This window comes from Setaria italica, chromosome VIII (genome assembly GCF_000263155.2).
Source record: "Setaria italica strain Yugu1 chromosome VIII, Setaria_italica_v2.0, whole genome shotgun sequence".
NCBI lineage: Eukaryota > Viridiplantae > Streptophyta > Magnoliopsida > Poales > Poaceae > Setaria > Setaria italica.
This window is the reverse complement of record NC_028457.1, coordinates 10,309,898-10,326,960: the sequence shown is the minus strand read 5'-3', so window position 1 is coordinate 10,326,960 and position 17,063 is coordinate 10,309,898.

Sequence of the window (17,063 nt, the reverse complement as noted above, 5' to 3'; positions counted from 1 at the left end):
TTCTCTTCTGTGCCTTGGTGTGGTGTGGTGTCACATGGTGTGGTGTATGCTGAATGGAGGAGAGGGGTCATTTTATAGTGGAGAGGTGCCTTAGGGGAGTGGAGGACCTCCTCTTGATCCTAGGGAATATTGTCCTCTATTCCCTCCTTCCCGCATCCAGGTACGTCTTCTGCGCGCCAACCCCACGCAACCACCATAGGTTGATTCGGAGGGAGCAACACATGGAGGATGGGCATGGGACGAGCCGGGCGTGGTTCGACCAAACTGGGGGTTTGGTCGCAGGGTCGTCCCTTGCACTGCCTTTTTTCTAAGACGCCATCTAGTGAGCCCTCAAGTGGTTACACATGGTTTGGTGCAAAGTTTGGTTGGTTTTCCCATGTTTGTGGGCCCATGGATCCGTGTGCTTTCCTCTGATTTGTTAAGGGTGTGTTTCTTTGTACCTTGAGTGTATTTTGAGCACATTTATCCCCATGCGCAGACGTGATCTCCTGTGAACAGTGATTCACCAAAGCTTGTGGAAATAATTAGAATTAAACCCCTATCTGTAGTTTAGAGTTTGTTATTTCACTATTCTTTGTAGGATTTAACGGTCATATTTTGGTAATAAGGACCATAAACAATAGTCATTGCGACTATTGTGCTTCCTAGATGTATCTTTGTAGGTGGTTTATAGGTCCCAAGGATGAATTCAAAAGCCATCAAAATGTGACAAAAAAAAGATTTAGAAGAACTCCATGGCATCCAAGTGATAGTAATAATCCAGGGATAGTTGTTTTAAGGCATCCAAATTATGGTAATGAAGGAGAGACAAAGACACGTGAAGACTTGAAGCGAATCTTGATGAAATTGTGCACTAACACAATTCACCAATTCATACAGTGATGACTGGAAAGTCATCGAATCAATTGGTGACAAGTAGAACAATAGCAGGGCTAAGGACATGCACTATGTACAGTGACCCGTTTGGTAGACATAGTAGATCACAAAAAAATCAGTTGATGTGATCGGCTCGGCTCAACATTAGCTTAGTTTTGGCTTTGTATATTTTCAATACATCCACCAATTCATACAGTGGTCACAGTACAAGGTCATTGGATCAGTCGATGTGCTAAGCCTTGCATCAATCACTTTTGCACTTTCGGTGGTATGGATGTGTTGTTGATGAGTCTTAATTTTGAATGCACTTCTGGACACTCCAGAAACTCTAAATGGGCAAGTTGTGGGGGTATAAATAGCCCAAGGATCTCAAAGAGCTGTTACTCCAATGGCTAGTGAAATTACACAATCGGGTGTTCCGATGGTTACATTTGGGGAGGCATCAGAACATCCTGTGCCCCTCCTAACGCATATAGCCGTTGGACCCCTGTCAAAAATTTGTCCGGTGCTTCATCGAATTCCCATCGGAAGATCCGGTGCTGAAGGATTCCTGGCCAAACCTCTCTGGAACATGGAAACAAAATTCATCCAAGGCTTCTAACTTTTGACCATTAGAACATTCGGTGCCCTTGGGTTGTCTTCGTCTTCTCTGTGAATTGCTCCGATGCTTGTAAACTACAGACCATCGGATCATCGGGTGCACTTGAAGTTTTTCCCAGTTTTCCTATTGTATCAATTCTTCTGATGTTTGCTCTGATGCATGCTCTGGTGGACCATCGTAATATCCGATGGTACTTATTTTTCTAAGTTTAATACCAGCACTTGAGCACAAAAATACCGTCACTTGGACACTTGAATACTATAGAATAATCCTAGATACTATGGCTTGATCACTTGAATATCCCCATTTGGGTACAGAAAATACCATCATTTGGATCACATGAATACCATGATTTGGATCTTGCCATAATTTGGTTTGCATACTTGGGACCTAGAAAACCTACAAAGTACATTATTGACAAGACATTAGTTCCAATGACTGTTGTCACTCAATCATCAAAATCACAAACTATGGTCTAATGGGGCCACATTTGCTACAAATGGGTAAATAATTTCCGCCCATACCCTGCCCAAAGCTCACAGGCATGGACTTGAGCGATGGGTAAGGGTACCCAACGATAGGCCTATATGGCAAGAAAAACTAAGAGCTGCATCTATCCTACTACAAGAGTTTACAAAGCCTCCACATTAACCCCCGCCAAACGTGCTAGATAAATCTAAACAATTCTCACAGAATGGAACATCCGGCCATCAATAAGCTAGATTTGATAATATAATAGTTACATGATCTGTTCGTATTTCAAAAAATAACCCACCACTACCATTATGAAAAGTAATTTGTCTTGAATTTATAAATAAATTACCCACATCTATCGTTAAAAAATAAATGTTATATGGCCGCTAGGGCACCTCCATGCCGCTGCTGCCTTTGTGCCCCTCCTCTCTTCCTTCTGGCAGTCTTGTCGGTAATCAGAGGAGTGGGGCCGTCCTCTCTGTAGATGTAGTTTTAGCAGCTTCTAGTTTCATCTAAAGTTTGGTTCTCAAGCTGCATCATTGAGGTGGTGGAGATGATGGTGCATTATGTTAGGATACGAGGTAGGCTACACTAGTGCAAATCAAAATTTCTACCGCATAAAACTAGGAAGAACTGCCGTATAAGGATCACGGGATTACCACTCGACGCACTACTGGTGCGGAAGATGTAGATATGCGTCGATGCAGTGAAGACGATCACGTAGTCGTACGTAGTCGATCAACGTAGTCGTACGTAGTCAATCACGTCAACGTCCAGCAGCTCCTCAGCAGCTCGTCCACGTGCAGCAAGATCGCCTCCCGTGCCGCGACTCGTCGTCGGCTCGTCGTGGCTCGTCGTGGCTCGTCCGAGTGCTGCAGGCGCAACACCTCCAAGGTATCCACACGTGCAGGGAGGAAGCGTTGCAAGCCGAACTGCTAGATCCGCGAGTTGCAACAGGCGAGAGCGTGGAGGCGCGGCAAATGTGTTTCGCCAAAAAGGTGTAAACCCTACGGCGCCCCCACCCCTCTATTTATAGAGGTTCCTAACGGGCCTCTGGGTCCGAGGCCCATTAGTATTTCTAAACCTAATCCAACTCGGATCAGATCCGAATTGGGCTTCCAGCCCCTTAAGTGTGTGACCCTATGGGTTCGAATACGTATAGACATGGCCCGAGTACTCCTACTCGGTCCAATAGTCGGTAGCGGCCTCTAGCAAGACGTGCCAACTCCTATACGCATAGGAAGATCATATCAGACGAACCATCACAACATAATATACATGCTATTCCCTTTGCCTCACGATATTTGGTCTAGCTTCAAGCCGACCGCTCTTTCTCGATCCTGTGATTCGGAATCCCTTTGTAGGTCAACTCTTAACCGTACGTAGCATGGCCATGCATTTTCGGATCCGATCACTCGAGGGGCCCAGAGATATCTCTCTCAATCAGAGAGGGGAAAATCCCATATTGATTGACCATGTCTCGTAGCATGCTTCTTGACAAACCCGAAAGCTACTTTTATAACTACCCTGTTACGGCGTAGCGTTTGATATCCCCTAAGTAGGTCGATCCACATCTTGAATACATGCGACAATCTCAGGTCTAAGGACAAAACGTATATGTTGTTTAAAGAGAGAACTACTTCTCGTGTTGGGTCAGTCCTAGAACATGTCTCCACATGTGTCCACATTATTAGTTCAACATCTCCATATCCATGACTTGTGAAACATAGTCATCAACTAATACATGTGCTAGTCTAATATTTATGTGTGTCCTCACATGAACTCTGACTAGGGACAACTTTAGAATAACCATACAAGTAAAGAGTTTCACACACAATTCACATAATTGCAAATCAATTCAAGTAGCCTTTAATGGATATTCAAGGAACACAATACAAATGGAATATCATCATCTCTATGATTGCCTCTAGGGCATACCTCCAACAGGAAGGTTGTATATGGTCATCAGCACTGGCAATGTGATGTGCGTGCTACTTCTTTCACCCAAAGGATTCATGCCGTCTGTACTCAACACGAACTCTACATTCCTTTTTCATCTGAAAACTGTGGATGATTGGCATCAAAGGTCCTCCACTGGCGAGCATTGGAAGGATGTCGAAGCTTTCCGTCATCCTTTACTGGGCGATCAGCATGCCAAGTCATCATTTCAGTGGTCTTTGGGTTTGAGAACAAACGCTTCAGATGGTCCACCACCGGCAAGTACCACATCACCAAGGCAGGGACTCTGCGCTGAGTAGTCATGTCAGTACCTATATAGGACTCCTCCTCTACTTGAGCACCAGCACTTTTCTTTGCAATCTTCTTCCTCTTATTCCCAATGGAGGAACCGGCACGGTCCTCACAGAAATCAGCATTACTTTTGTAATGGCTAGCATCGCAATTTGGATACTTTTCCAATATTGCATACTCACTGCAGTACAATATGCAGTGGTTCCTGCATGCGTGTATTCTCTACACACGCATCTTCAATGGATTGATAATTTTCTTTGCTTTGTATGTGTTTTCTGGCACAAAGTTAGGCTTAGGGAGCAAATTTCCCAGCAGAGTAAGGAGATCATTAAAACTATTGTCTGACCAGCTGAATTTAGCCTTCAAGATCAGAAGATGAAGCACGAAACGCAGCATTGCCCACTCCTTCCCACATCCCACATACATACGGTATTTTGCTGCCTTCTTGAGTGTTTCAAAATTCTCTAACCCTTTAGCACTCCCTAGCAACACTTCCGGTTCAATATGGCACAACATGTCCTCCATATCAACATCATGTTCCTCGTCCACCTGTTGTTCCACGCGCACATCTGTTTGATCACCATTTTGATCTCCATGGTTGTAATCATCATCCATCATAACATGATCATTGTCGTTTGCATTATCACCACCCACTTCATCACAGCCAGTATCGATGTCTGTGTTGTTGGAAGTACCTCCTGCCTCACCATTGTGGGACCAAATTGTGTATCCATCCACAAAATCTTGCTTTATCAAATGGCTCTTGATGATATTAGTATCCTCCCATACAATATTGTTGCTACAGTCAAAATACGGACAACGTATGTGCTTTGTCTTGCAAATGTGAGCGTGCTTCTTCGTAGCCTCCACAAATTTCGATACCTCTGACATGAAAGTAAGCGAATGTCTCCATATGCCATACATCCATGCTCTATGATCTATCTTTAACAACCTATGACAAGAATTCTATGTTATATTAACTAATTTAATGAAGCCTAATGACAAGCTAATGAAGCTAGAAATGATGGATAGAAGTTGAAAAAGAAGATTGGAATGGCACAAACTCACCTTATATAGCCACCTCCTCCAAAGAAATCAAGAGCAAAATCTTCTCCCTTAGATTTGGTTTTTTTGGAGCTTTTCCCGAGCTCCTCTCGGGCAAGCTCCAAATGAAAGGTTGTCTGGGGAAGAAGATGAACAGGAGCATTTATGGCGAGTTCTATGCTAGCGGGCGACATAAGCCAATCGCCAGCACATATAGGGTGCATCTGTGCTGGCGGGTGCTTAGGTCGCCCGCCAGCATAGTGGCCTCTGTGCTGGCGACATAAGCCCACAGCCAGCACAGATTGGGTGCATCTATGCTAGCGGGTGCTTGTGTCGCCTACCAGCATAGTGGCCACTATACTGGCGGGTGCCAATCACGTTCGCTAGCACGCTAATTTACCTGTACCAGCATAAATCGTTTCTTGCGTAGTGTGATCGATTGGGCTAGCTCTGCTTTCTTAGCTTCCAATGGATGCAGCTTTCACACATGGTTCTTTTACTGGTTCAATCAAACTAGTTTAGTGTTTTCATTTCATTGTTGTTTTAGTGTATTCTTTTTATTCCCATTTGACCTAGTCCCTTGTTTTGTATGAATATTGAATTCCTGGTACAGCCAGATAAAAAAAAAAGGCTATATCGTGCGTGCACCAAACTGTTCCGTAATTGAATACTTCTATGAATCCATTTACGTGGTCGCAACCTCTTATAATTTACCTAGGGGGTAACATTATTTGCACCGCGGCCTGACTACTCACGTCTCTGAGCAATTCATCAAGAACATTGCGAAACGAGAAAACCCTATACATCTAGTACCCGCGGACACGGTTACACACAAAAAATTGATCCTTGTGAGTCACAATCACTCAACCCCATCCACATCCGGAGACCGGGGGCACAATCCAATCATGTTCACCTTTGGAGGCAACGGATGAGCATGCTGAAACATGAGGGGCAGCTTCGCCGATCATGTTTGCGCTCTGAGTTGCCAAGCACCTTAGTGGACACCAAGAGCGCAGCAGCAATATTCGTGTTCTGGCCACTACCAAACTAAGCCATGCTTGCCGTAGTGGCCGAGGGAACCCGTGGCAGCATGCTCGAGTAGCTTCTCCCTCTCTCTTCTTGGGTCACTGCACTATATATGCACTGTTTCCCGTCTGACAACGGTGCCGCGCAAGCATTTTGAGAGTTTCCTGCTGCTCATCTCCTGGCATCTTTGGAAGCATCAGAATGAGGTCTTCTTCAATGGAGCTTCTCCCTCTGTCATGCGCTTCTGGACGGCCAGCAAGCAAGACGCCCAGTTGACTGCGGATGCATTGTGCCAAGTCCTTTCTTTTATGTAGATCCCTCTAGAAAATTAGGCAAATGGATGCTCTCCCCCCACTGACCGTCGGAGCAAAACTTATTTATGGAGTTGGGAGTTGGGACCGTGAATTGTGAATGGTAGCAAATGGAAATAGTATACTTTTGTTTCGTAATTTGCATTGTTGTTTCTTGACTGTTTGCACCACTTGGCACTGATTTAGTGTTTTACTTGGCACTAAATAATCCAGCACCATCTACGAGGGGTTCTTTGTGCCAAGTGAAGCAGTGAATGTGGACATCAGCAGTGGCAGTGGCGCTGTCGCACCATCCCGCATGTGCAGTCAATGCAGATGCAGAGTGATGAAGCCACAACTACAAGTACACTTCCAGATGTTGTTCCTGTTGATGATGACGACCAAGAGGAAGAGGATGACAAAGACCAAGAGTAAGTTCACCTTACTGGTAAGAGGTATAAGAGGTGCAAATGGAACATCTGTAAGCTGTTTACCAAATGAAAAGTGATTGTAGAGGTGAATTGCTGTTTTTTGCTTGTTTTTTTTATGAGGGGGAGGTCCCCTGCTGGTTATATATTATATATTGAAAAAAAGTAGGGAAAGATTACAAATCCAAATCAAGAAACAAAGAAAGAATAGAAGAAGATTAAAAAGATTACAATGTCTGCTCTAGCCATGAAGACATAGTAGGTTTCCAGTCCTCTTTTACTCTAAGAATAACCTGAGTAAAAATTGATTTGAAGCGAAACAAGCAGTCTTGTACTGAAGGGGTGATCCCTTTGAATATCCAGTCATTTCTGACCATCCAAATGCTCCTACTCATGATAATGATAATTTCCATAAAGAAACTTGTAGCTGAATTTTGAAGCTGTTTAGAATTTCATATGGTTCATCAGACAAGTTAGGGAAGAGGTCTATATGAATCCAACATTCCGGAGCAAAGGGGCATCCAAGCAGCAGATGGAATAATGTTTCCTCTCCTCCATGTTGGCATAGTACACAATCATACGAAGGGAGGATCATGTTTCTTCTTTTAAGAATGTTTCTTGTGCTAAGTCTGTCCTTCAGGACTGGCCAGAAAAAAACTTTATGCTTATTCTAACAACACGATTTCCAGAGCTATTGAAAAACTCGGTGTGCCTGTCTATGTCCAAAGAGTTGATGATATGCTTTTGATGATGAATAAAAGGGACTGCCCCATATATACGTCCATACATCTGGTTCATTATTTAAAGCTAAATCCTCCAAACTGGCAGCCAGATGGATCCTCTAAAAGAGGAAGATGGAACAAGTGCTGAACATTCACTATTTCTTGAGCTTTCTGAATCGAAATTTCCTACTTTTTGGTGAAGGAAAAGAGTTGGGGCTATGTCTGAGCTAGTACTCGATCTTTCCATAGATCATTCCAAAGAGAGCATGTCTGTCCATCATTAATTGATACCATTGCAAGCCCCTTGTACTTATTCAATAGCTTTAGGACATCTTTCCACCAGAAAGAGCCTTTCCTCCCCTGATTTGGTAATTTACCATTAGTGTAGTAGTTCTCCCACATCAGGTGCACTCAAGGAATGTCTGCTCTGTTAAAGAATTTATGCAAGAATTTCAGTATTAAGACTTCATTTTGGGTTTTGAGATTCAGGTTTCCCAAAACCCCCTTCTCTCTTTGGAAGGCAGACCATCCCCAGGCTACTTTAGGTGATGTTGTGTTGTTAATGTCTGAACCTCTCCAAAGGCAATGCTTCTTGTACTTATCAATTTGCTTATATACTAATTTGTGAAGGATGAAAGTACACATATGAAACATGGGCAAAACAGTGAAAATTGAGTTAGTTAATTGAAGGCGCCCTACTTGAGACAGGAAATTAGATGTGCTGACAAGTCTCTTTTCACATCTAGACACCATTGGGAGGAATTCTTCTACTCTAGGCTTTGTGAGGTCTAGAGGCAGACCTAATGTGACGACCGGCCCCAAATATCCCAGGTTGATCTTTATCCTAGCCCCTGATCATCTGTCTAGTTTGCCGCGCCTGAAAGTTCAACCTTTCGACCGGTCCCTACCCCTGAGACCCAACCCCTCCCCACCTTGCTTCGGTTCCGACCCTGCCAAAACCAGCCCACCGTCGGATCCTTCTAAGTCTTTCCCAAACGTCCGTTCTATCTGACCAGTGGACCCGCGAGATCTTTTTCCCCCAGATCTTCCGCGACAGGTGCACTCGAGTTGCATGCCCGCTTCAGAGTCTCCCCGCCGCGTGGCTCATCTTCTCCGACGCCCGCCGCTCAACCTCGTCTCTGACCCATGGCCGAATGGATTCTCGCGCCCCCTTCCCCAATGGCAGCGGAAGCCCCTCTGCAACCTTTCTGCAGTACCTCGCCTCCCGCGCCCATCATCACACCGCCAGATCCCGGCCGCAGAGCCCGATGTCGCCCGTCTTTTCCGTCACTTCGAACACAGTCGCGCCACCCGGTCTTCGCTACCCGACGATTCCTCCTTCGCCAACCCCGACCACGGCAGCGACAGCTCCTTTCCCCGTCCTGTCAGAAGCCGCCCGACAATCTGTTGCTCCGCGCTCGCCCACGCGCCCGTGGCTGCATGTCTTTTCACCTGTGCGCCCTCGATTCTAGCGCCGTTAACCCAGTCGCGTCCATCAAATCTTCCGCACGGCGACGCCCGTCTCCGCCAAATCTCAACCACCGGCATACCCGCTCCTGCGCCGCCCTGACGCCAGAACCCAATGACCGCTGGCGTCATCTCCGAAGTCCTGCACCACCGCCCCCATCGCTCAATCGCCGCCCAGGCAGAGCACTCCATTGCTTCTTCCCCGGCCTTCGCGCCGCTCCCCTTCTCTCTCTCCCGCGCCGCTTCCCTTCCCCGTCCCAGCCGCTATAAAAGGGAATGCGCAAGCCCGCCGGAGTTCCCTCCACCATTGTTGCCTTCCGCCACCTCTCTTGCTCCCTGCTCAAGCTCCTAGCGCCACACCTAATTTCCTGAGGAACCCTCCTCTAAGCTCCCCTCCGTTTTTCCCCAAGCCACCCAGCCGCTTGCTCCTCCGTGCTGTGTAAAAGCTCACTTGTGATCCACAAGAAGCACCGCCGCCGTCGGAGCACTGCCGGTCTTAGCCGTTGTTCAAAGCCTTAGTCCCTCCGCCCAAGTCTGCTTCTTCCTGACCCCAAGCTTTCCTTGTAGGAAGAAGGTAAGCTGCCGACCCCAGTCCGCTTCGCCCGACCCCTCTTATCCGCCCGACCCTGGTTCCGTCTCGCCCGACCCTATCTGTTCCGCCGACCCTTATCCGCTTCGCCTGAGGGCTCGGCTGTGATCTTTTTCTTCAACCCAAGGGTGTATGTGTAAAACTTAGGAACCCTTCAGCGCTTGCGTCTGAGGATCCCTAGTATACCACATCCTCTAGTTCAAAGATTAGACCACAAGTTCCTTTCCAACCCTCACCTCTTGATCTCCACCAACTCCTCTGAACCTCCCCACCCTCCTGCTCTTTGTCGCGAGTTTCTAGGCTCAGGCGAGCAAGTGTTGCTGTTGAAATAACCGTCTATGCTAACTCTTGCATTGCATTCGTGTAGAGCTGCGCCTCGTCGACGGTTTCTACGAGCTACACCCGGCGCCAGAAGATGAAGCTGTAGCTGAGCTCCTGCCCCCAGAAGCCGAAGCCGCCCCCGAAGTCGAGTAGTTCTCTTCCTCTTTGCTCGAAGGCAAGCCCCGGTTGCATGAAAACCCTGTGTGTTTTACCAGACTTGCGCATGCCTTTTGTAACATGCTTGTGCATTTACGTATAGGAGTTGTTTGAAACCCTAGATGCATGACCTAGTTTCCTATGATCTGAGCACTAGCTGTTGGACCGAGTAGTTGCTTTGCTTAATTAGGAGACGGTAAAAGCCGAGTGATTCCCTGTCACTCGCGAGTCATAGGAGTTGGATGTCTACCCTTCTGTTATAACTATAAGGACGATGGATGGGGCAGGGTTTTGGGTAACTCTTTGGTGGTTGGATGGTTGCCCCATCTGTCTATGAGAACTTGCTAAGGCCCGACAGTGGTGGTGTTCGTGATCAAGTGTTTGAAAGTACTAGCCTCATACTTAGTATGGGATGAGGAAGCCTAGTACCGGATTGAACCTAGACGTGAGCGGTCGCCCCATTGTTCTTGGAACGGAGTTTCCCCTGCTGGATGTCGCACGTGGTGGCATGCGTGGTCACAGAACGGCAGAGGCCGGGTCTGTGGAACCTTGCACCAAGGAAATGGGCCCGACACGGGTTAGGGGATTGATGGGGAAGGCCGACACAGGAAGCGACCTCCGGGTGCGCGGATGTCGTGAGGCTAGGTTCACCATGCATGGTTAAAGAACTCGAATCGATTCGTCTGCCTCTCACAGTTTGAGATTGCTTGATCGCTATGTCACCCTGAGTGAATGAGGAATCTGATGATGACATGGATTTGTTGATATACATACCTTGTTTGGCTCTATGATTGCTTAGAATAGGTTGCAAAACCTAGAATGGTTAAAGAAATTAGAATCGGAGCTAAAACTTGAAAATAGGGTTTACTTAGTGCTTTTGGCAAACAAACCTCTCAGCCAAAAAGCCCCGCATGTCTAGAATGGTGGAGTAGTTTTACTCCTGTCGGTTAAGTCTTGTTGAGCTTAGTAGCTCAGCCTTGTTGTGGCTCCTGTTTTTCAGGTGAAGTTGCTGCCCCCGACCCTCCTCCTGCTGGCACTTGGCCGCCCCAGCTCCCTCCGGGTTGGACAGTCGAGTGGGATCCCTCCTCGGACGGCGAGGAAAGGGATCAGTGATGTCCCGGCTGGCCTCACCAGGATGTCCGACCCCGACGATTGCTTCCGCTAGTGTTTTACCTTCTGTTGTTTTTTTTTGAAATCCTGTAAAACTCTGATGTTCATTTCGCAACTAAATCCAGTGGTTAATTTGTTAACTCGGTGGACTTGTTGTACTCTCTGGAACCGCTCACCTTCGTATGAGTCTGCTAAAAGGGTCCTGTTCAAGTGGTTAAATCGGAGGAAAATCCGACGGCACTTCGTGTTTACTCGGCTTAGGCATGAGCGTCGCATATCAGGCGGCTAAATCATGCTTAACCAAGTAGATCCGAAGTGAATCCGCCACACCTAAGTATGTGAATGGTAATTTTCCAACTGCACAACCAAAAAGCTTAGAAAGGACTTGTAACCTGTCTTCTGCAATATTGATGGGCACCATCATGGACTTAGTGTAATTAACTTTGAGACCTGTGGATAGGGTAAATGATTATAGAATTGTTTTGAGGTGCTACAGTTCTGAGGGGCAACCTTTCATTATGATCAATGTGTCATCTTCATACTGTAAAATAGAGAAGTCCTGGTTATAAGTGAGGGGAATTGGGAATTGGAGATGTTCCTGATTCTTTGCATTATTCAGCAGGGATTGCAATAAATCAGCTGCTAGGATAAAAAGGAAAGGAGAGAGGGGATCTCCTTGCCTAACTCCTCTTCTGCAGTGAAATCGTTTCCCTGGGACTCCATTTAGCAAAATGGAAGAGGTTCCTGAATTAAAAATCTTCTTCATCCAATTCAGCCACATTGTCCCAAATCCTTAATGCTTCATGATGTCCAACATAGCTTCATGTTCAACCGTGTCAAAGGCTTTTTCAAATTCTAGCTTTAAAATAACAATTTCTTTTCTTGATTTGTGACATAAGTGCAGGTACTCAAGAGCCCATGCTAAACAGTCCTGAATTGTCCTTGACTTGATAAAGCCATATTAATTTTTATGAACCATTGCCCTATTCTTTATATATAACTTACAGAGAGAGAAGAACATCAACTATTAAACGTATAAACTATTGAAGTATAAGCTTCGTTTCCGTATTTTGCTGCAGTTTAGTGAGTTGGAAACATAGCAATTTCACACAAGTATGAACACAGTATTGGTGCTGCTGGTCCAAAAGATACAACAACTAGCTTCATCAATTCATCATTTTGATGCTTTCTTGGATTCCATATTAACGTTAATCATGAACTACTTTGCCAGTTCTTTTCCTTTTGCTGTGTGTTTATCCATTTGGGAATTTCTTTATGTTTTCTTAACTCAAACGACTGCTGGATTTAAGAAATTTTATTCCAGACAAAATCAGAGTGTTTTTCCCCAGGCATGTGAAATTGTGGAGAGAACTACCAGTGCATGTTAACCGATCAAACCAATCAGGCCAGCGCAACCCATTGGTTGTTCAACTCTCTAGCAACTGGCATGAAAGCAACATACCCCGGACCCAATACATTTTAAACCGCCCATGAACAAGGCTTTCCAGAATGTTTTTGTAAATGTTGTTAATTATTAGATTCTCATTTTTTCATTACTTCATAATTACGTTCATAGGATTTGTTTCCACTATAACCATGTACCTTACGGAAGCATAAATGCTTAAGAAATTATTTTCCTTGACAAATGATACATAACATTATGACCTATCTATGGTATCGTCTTAACATCTTATTTGCCCCCATGCACTCCCATCAGTGATGACAACTGCACTCCTTAGACCATGACCTGGTAGGAATAATATAGGGTTACTATTTTTTCATGGTGTATGAACACAAGAATATTCTTTTGTAGTACGAAAACTACCAGCAGTTATTATACCTTTTTGCTTGATGAAGCAGAAGAGGAGTAGAAGATAGTTTGCATGCATCTTTAAAACCCAGAACTTTGCTTGCACTATATTTGGTCTTGTCCTCCAGTGTAAGTTTACTGACAATACATAGCATATTCCTTTCTGGCACCATTCTCACTGCCATACAACATTTGCTATTTGTGTGTGGCTTAAAAATGGGTGTTTTATGCAATGGATCACATTCACGCAAGATTCCATTCTTGTGTCTTAAAGTACATGGAAAACGTGGTGCCCCACTCACAGGATCATGAAAAATTATAGCACACGCTAAAACGAGGGCTACAACTTTCCAAGGAAACATCGCACCACGAATCGAGCTGCTGGTTGGGAACTTGGTGTTGGAACTAAGGGCCCAAATCAAAGGTTATGGAGTTCAGCATACTGCTCCTATGTGCATATATATAGGAAGGAAAGCAAGCAGCAAAGTTTGAAAATTTAATGCTTGAAGTGGCAAAAACATCTTCAATTGGATATAGTGAAAGAAGGATACTCCTATATTCGGGAACGATACGTTAACATTTATTAATATTGGTAATGAAAAGTAATCTATTTTTCGTCCCACAACAATTATGGTGGTTTAATTTCCGTCCATCAATTTCTATACCAGAAATCTTTAGCCCCTAAAATATTTTTGACCCGCCATCAATCCAAGGAGGGTCAGATATCATTCGCTAACTCAGCATTTTTTTTGAATATCCAACTATTTCTTCGTATATCGGACACTACATGAGAACATATCATCTGTGCCCGATCTAGTACCTCATCTTTGCTGATTCTTAGATCGGCACAATGAAGCCAACATGGATACTTATCATATCCATACCAGCTGCGCCACCCAGCACACTGGCTATATGAGCTAGCACGAATAATGAAAACAGGAATGCATGAATAAAAATAGCAAAAGATTCCCTGAGCTAACCTTATAGATACAAGTCACAAGTCATGTGTCTTTCACGTGAAATACACGCACACCTCGAGCCTTTGAGCAATGTTCCCGAGCCGTAGTCGCTTCGCCCCCACCGCGTGCCACTACCACTTCTGCCCATCGCAGCCGTGACACATTTGAGTCACCCCGAGCCTCCGAGCCGCAGCCACACCTCCAAGCCACACTCCACTAGCCTACAAGCCGTAGCCTCCGTGCCTCCTAGTCATACCCCTAGCCCTTTGGAGAAAGAGAGAAGGGAGAGGGAAGGGATAAGGCGAGAAAGAGAGAGAGAAGGAGAATGGATGAGAGGGCAGGAGAGAGGGGAGAAGAGAAAATGGAGAGAGAGGAGAGAGTGGGTGCGTGTGGGCACCATGCAAAAAAATTATTTTGGCCCTACCGTCGGCTGGTGTTACTTGTTTTTTTTGTGTTCCTACCCAACGCAACCGATGGCCTACCCAGCATCATCCAAGGGCCTGTTCACTTCAGCTTATTCAGCCGGCTTATCAGCCACCAAACAGTATTTTTCTCTCACAACAAATCAGCCGTTTCGGCTTTTCAGCCGGCTTATAAGCTGAAGCGAACAGGCCCCAAAGGATGGCATCGTGTACTGGCGCTTTCCACGAGCTCTAGTCAAGAAAGGAAGTCAGGATAGGTGAGTTAATGTTCCCCAAGTTCAAGGTCTCCTTATCTGGCAGCCTCCGGAGCATGCTCATGGGGACATGGTGATCAAGGCTGCTTTCGAAGCCGCTGACCTATCTGACATGGCAAACTACAATGACGCCGACAAGCCACTGCTCATCGGGAATGTGCTCCCTAGGGCGATGCTAGAGGTGAGCGACTAGAGGAGATGGTGGACTTTGTCACCTATCACTCGTTCATGTTCTTGGTGATCGAAGAGGTGTCTGGCATGGTCATCTTCATCAGCCACGTCCTTGACCTTCCACGGCTGATGATGCAAAAACGTGGTATGGAGAACAAAGGGATGTGTTGGGTGGGCTTGCTTGTTTGTTGGGCTGAGTCATGGCCCTAGGTAGCTTCATGTAAAACAATCGGCAAAGTATGACAAATTAGAGGGATAGATAGGACTTATACAGTGAAGTACTCCCTCCGTGCTAGAATATAGCTACATTTAGGGTTTTTTTAAGTCAAAATTTTTTAACTTTGACCAACAATATCTCTAAAATAATTTATCTAAAATAGAAAAGGTTACATGTTATAATAGTTGGTTTCATGATAAATTTACTAACATCATTTTTATATTATTAGTATCTTTGATTATTTCGCTATTCGTAGTCAAATTTAAAAAGGTTTGACTTAGAAAAAGTCTAAACATAACTACCTTGATGCATGCAAGTATTAAGTGTTCTCTATTGGTAACCCATTCTCCACTCTGTGTTGGTGGATTCCAATACCGAGCACAACCTTCTTGGAGCTTCTCACAAAACTCCTCCTTTAGATCTCACCAAGAAGACCACCACCAAGCCATCTAGGTAATGCCAATCACCAAGAGTAACAAGTAAAGAACCTCACTTAATCTACACAAGCCAAAGATTTGGGTGGATGCACACTTGATGCTCTCCAAGCACTAATGATGTCCTTAGTCTTGAATTAAGAAACACTCAAATCACTTGTAGTGCTTGACTTGCTCATGACCTCCAAACAACCATATCAGCTTCACTAACTGGCAAGAGAGCTTACATGAACAAACTCATGAAGTATTTATAGGCCAAGGCAAGAAACTAGGCGTTCCCTTCCTGTGCTGCAAAAATTAGAAACACCGACTAATCCGGTGTGCACAATGTTAGTGCACCGAGTAAGTCAGTTCCCCTGAAGTCCACTTTTACAATGATTAGTGACAATCGTCGACTCATACACTGAGGCTCAACTGCCATGTTTGGTTTTAAAGACAAACTGAAGGCTACCTTTATGCATCAACAGGATTAAATTTTAATGCATAAAGTGACATCATCACTGAAATATCATAATAATATCATTACATAAGCGTTAATATTACAAAATGACCAGAGAGTCTAAAACAAAAGATTACATAGTGAATTAAACTATCGCAGCGAATTAGGCACCATCTTCCATAGGTAGTCGATCGAGGGCACACCAGCCTAGAACTCCAGGTCTTCATGAGGTAGCTCCTTCTTCAAGCTTCTCTCTATTTGAGCAGTAGTAGGGAAGAACAGCAGGGGTTGAAAGGAAAAACGGTGAGTACACCTGGAAGCGTGTACTTCGCAAGTGGAGGGAATTATATGGATAACATGCAGACTTAGAACAAGGAAGGCTTTATTTGGTGGACTGCAAAGCTCATATTTTAGCAAGTTTTAATTTAAGAACCTAGATATATCTTATGCAAAGGACTTTCCCAACCCATAACAACCTAAGGCTAAGCCATCTCGTAACTAGCATCAACTTCTCCAACAACCCACCAAACCACCAAACCATCCATCTAACTATGCAAGGTTCCAGACCATTGTTATAATATGTTTACACACTATAGAGGTCGTACACTTTACCCACGAGTTGTGTCATCTTTCGTTGGGGGCCGTTAAACCTCCCGCACATTTCCGAGATGTGTGTGCGACTTTTTACACTACGAAGCCTTTACAAAGGATCCACTAGCAGGTGTTGGCACACTCCTTTGCAAAGGATCCACTAGCAGGTGTTAACAAGGTAACATCTAAGGGTTTCAAGGAATGGCCATAAAAGTTCTAGTAAACAGCCTATATAGGATTGCATCAAGTTTGACATCTAATGCAGAAAGCATAAATAAAAGTGGTATGGTGTATGAAAGTAAAGGTACAGAATAGCAAGATGTCAAGGACAGTTGCCAGTTTCCCAGTGTTCCACTGATCAGAAACGTTCCTCAACGCATAGCAATTAACTGAAATAATGCAATAGTACATC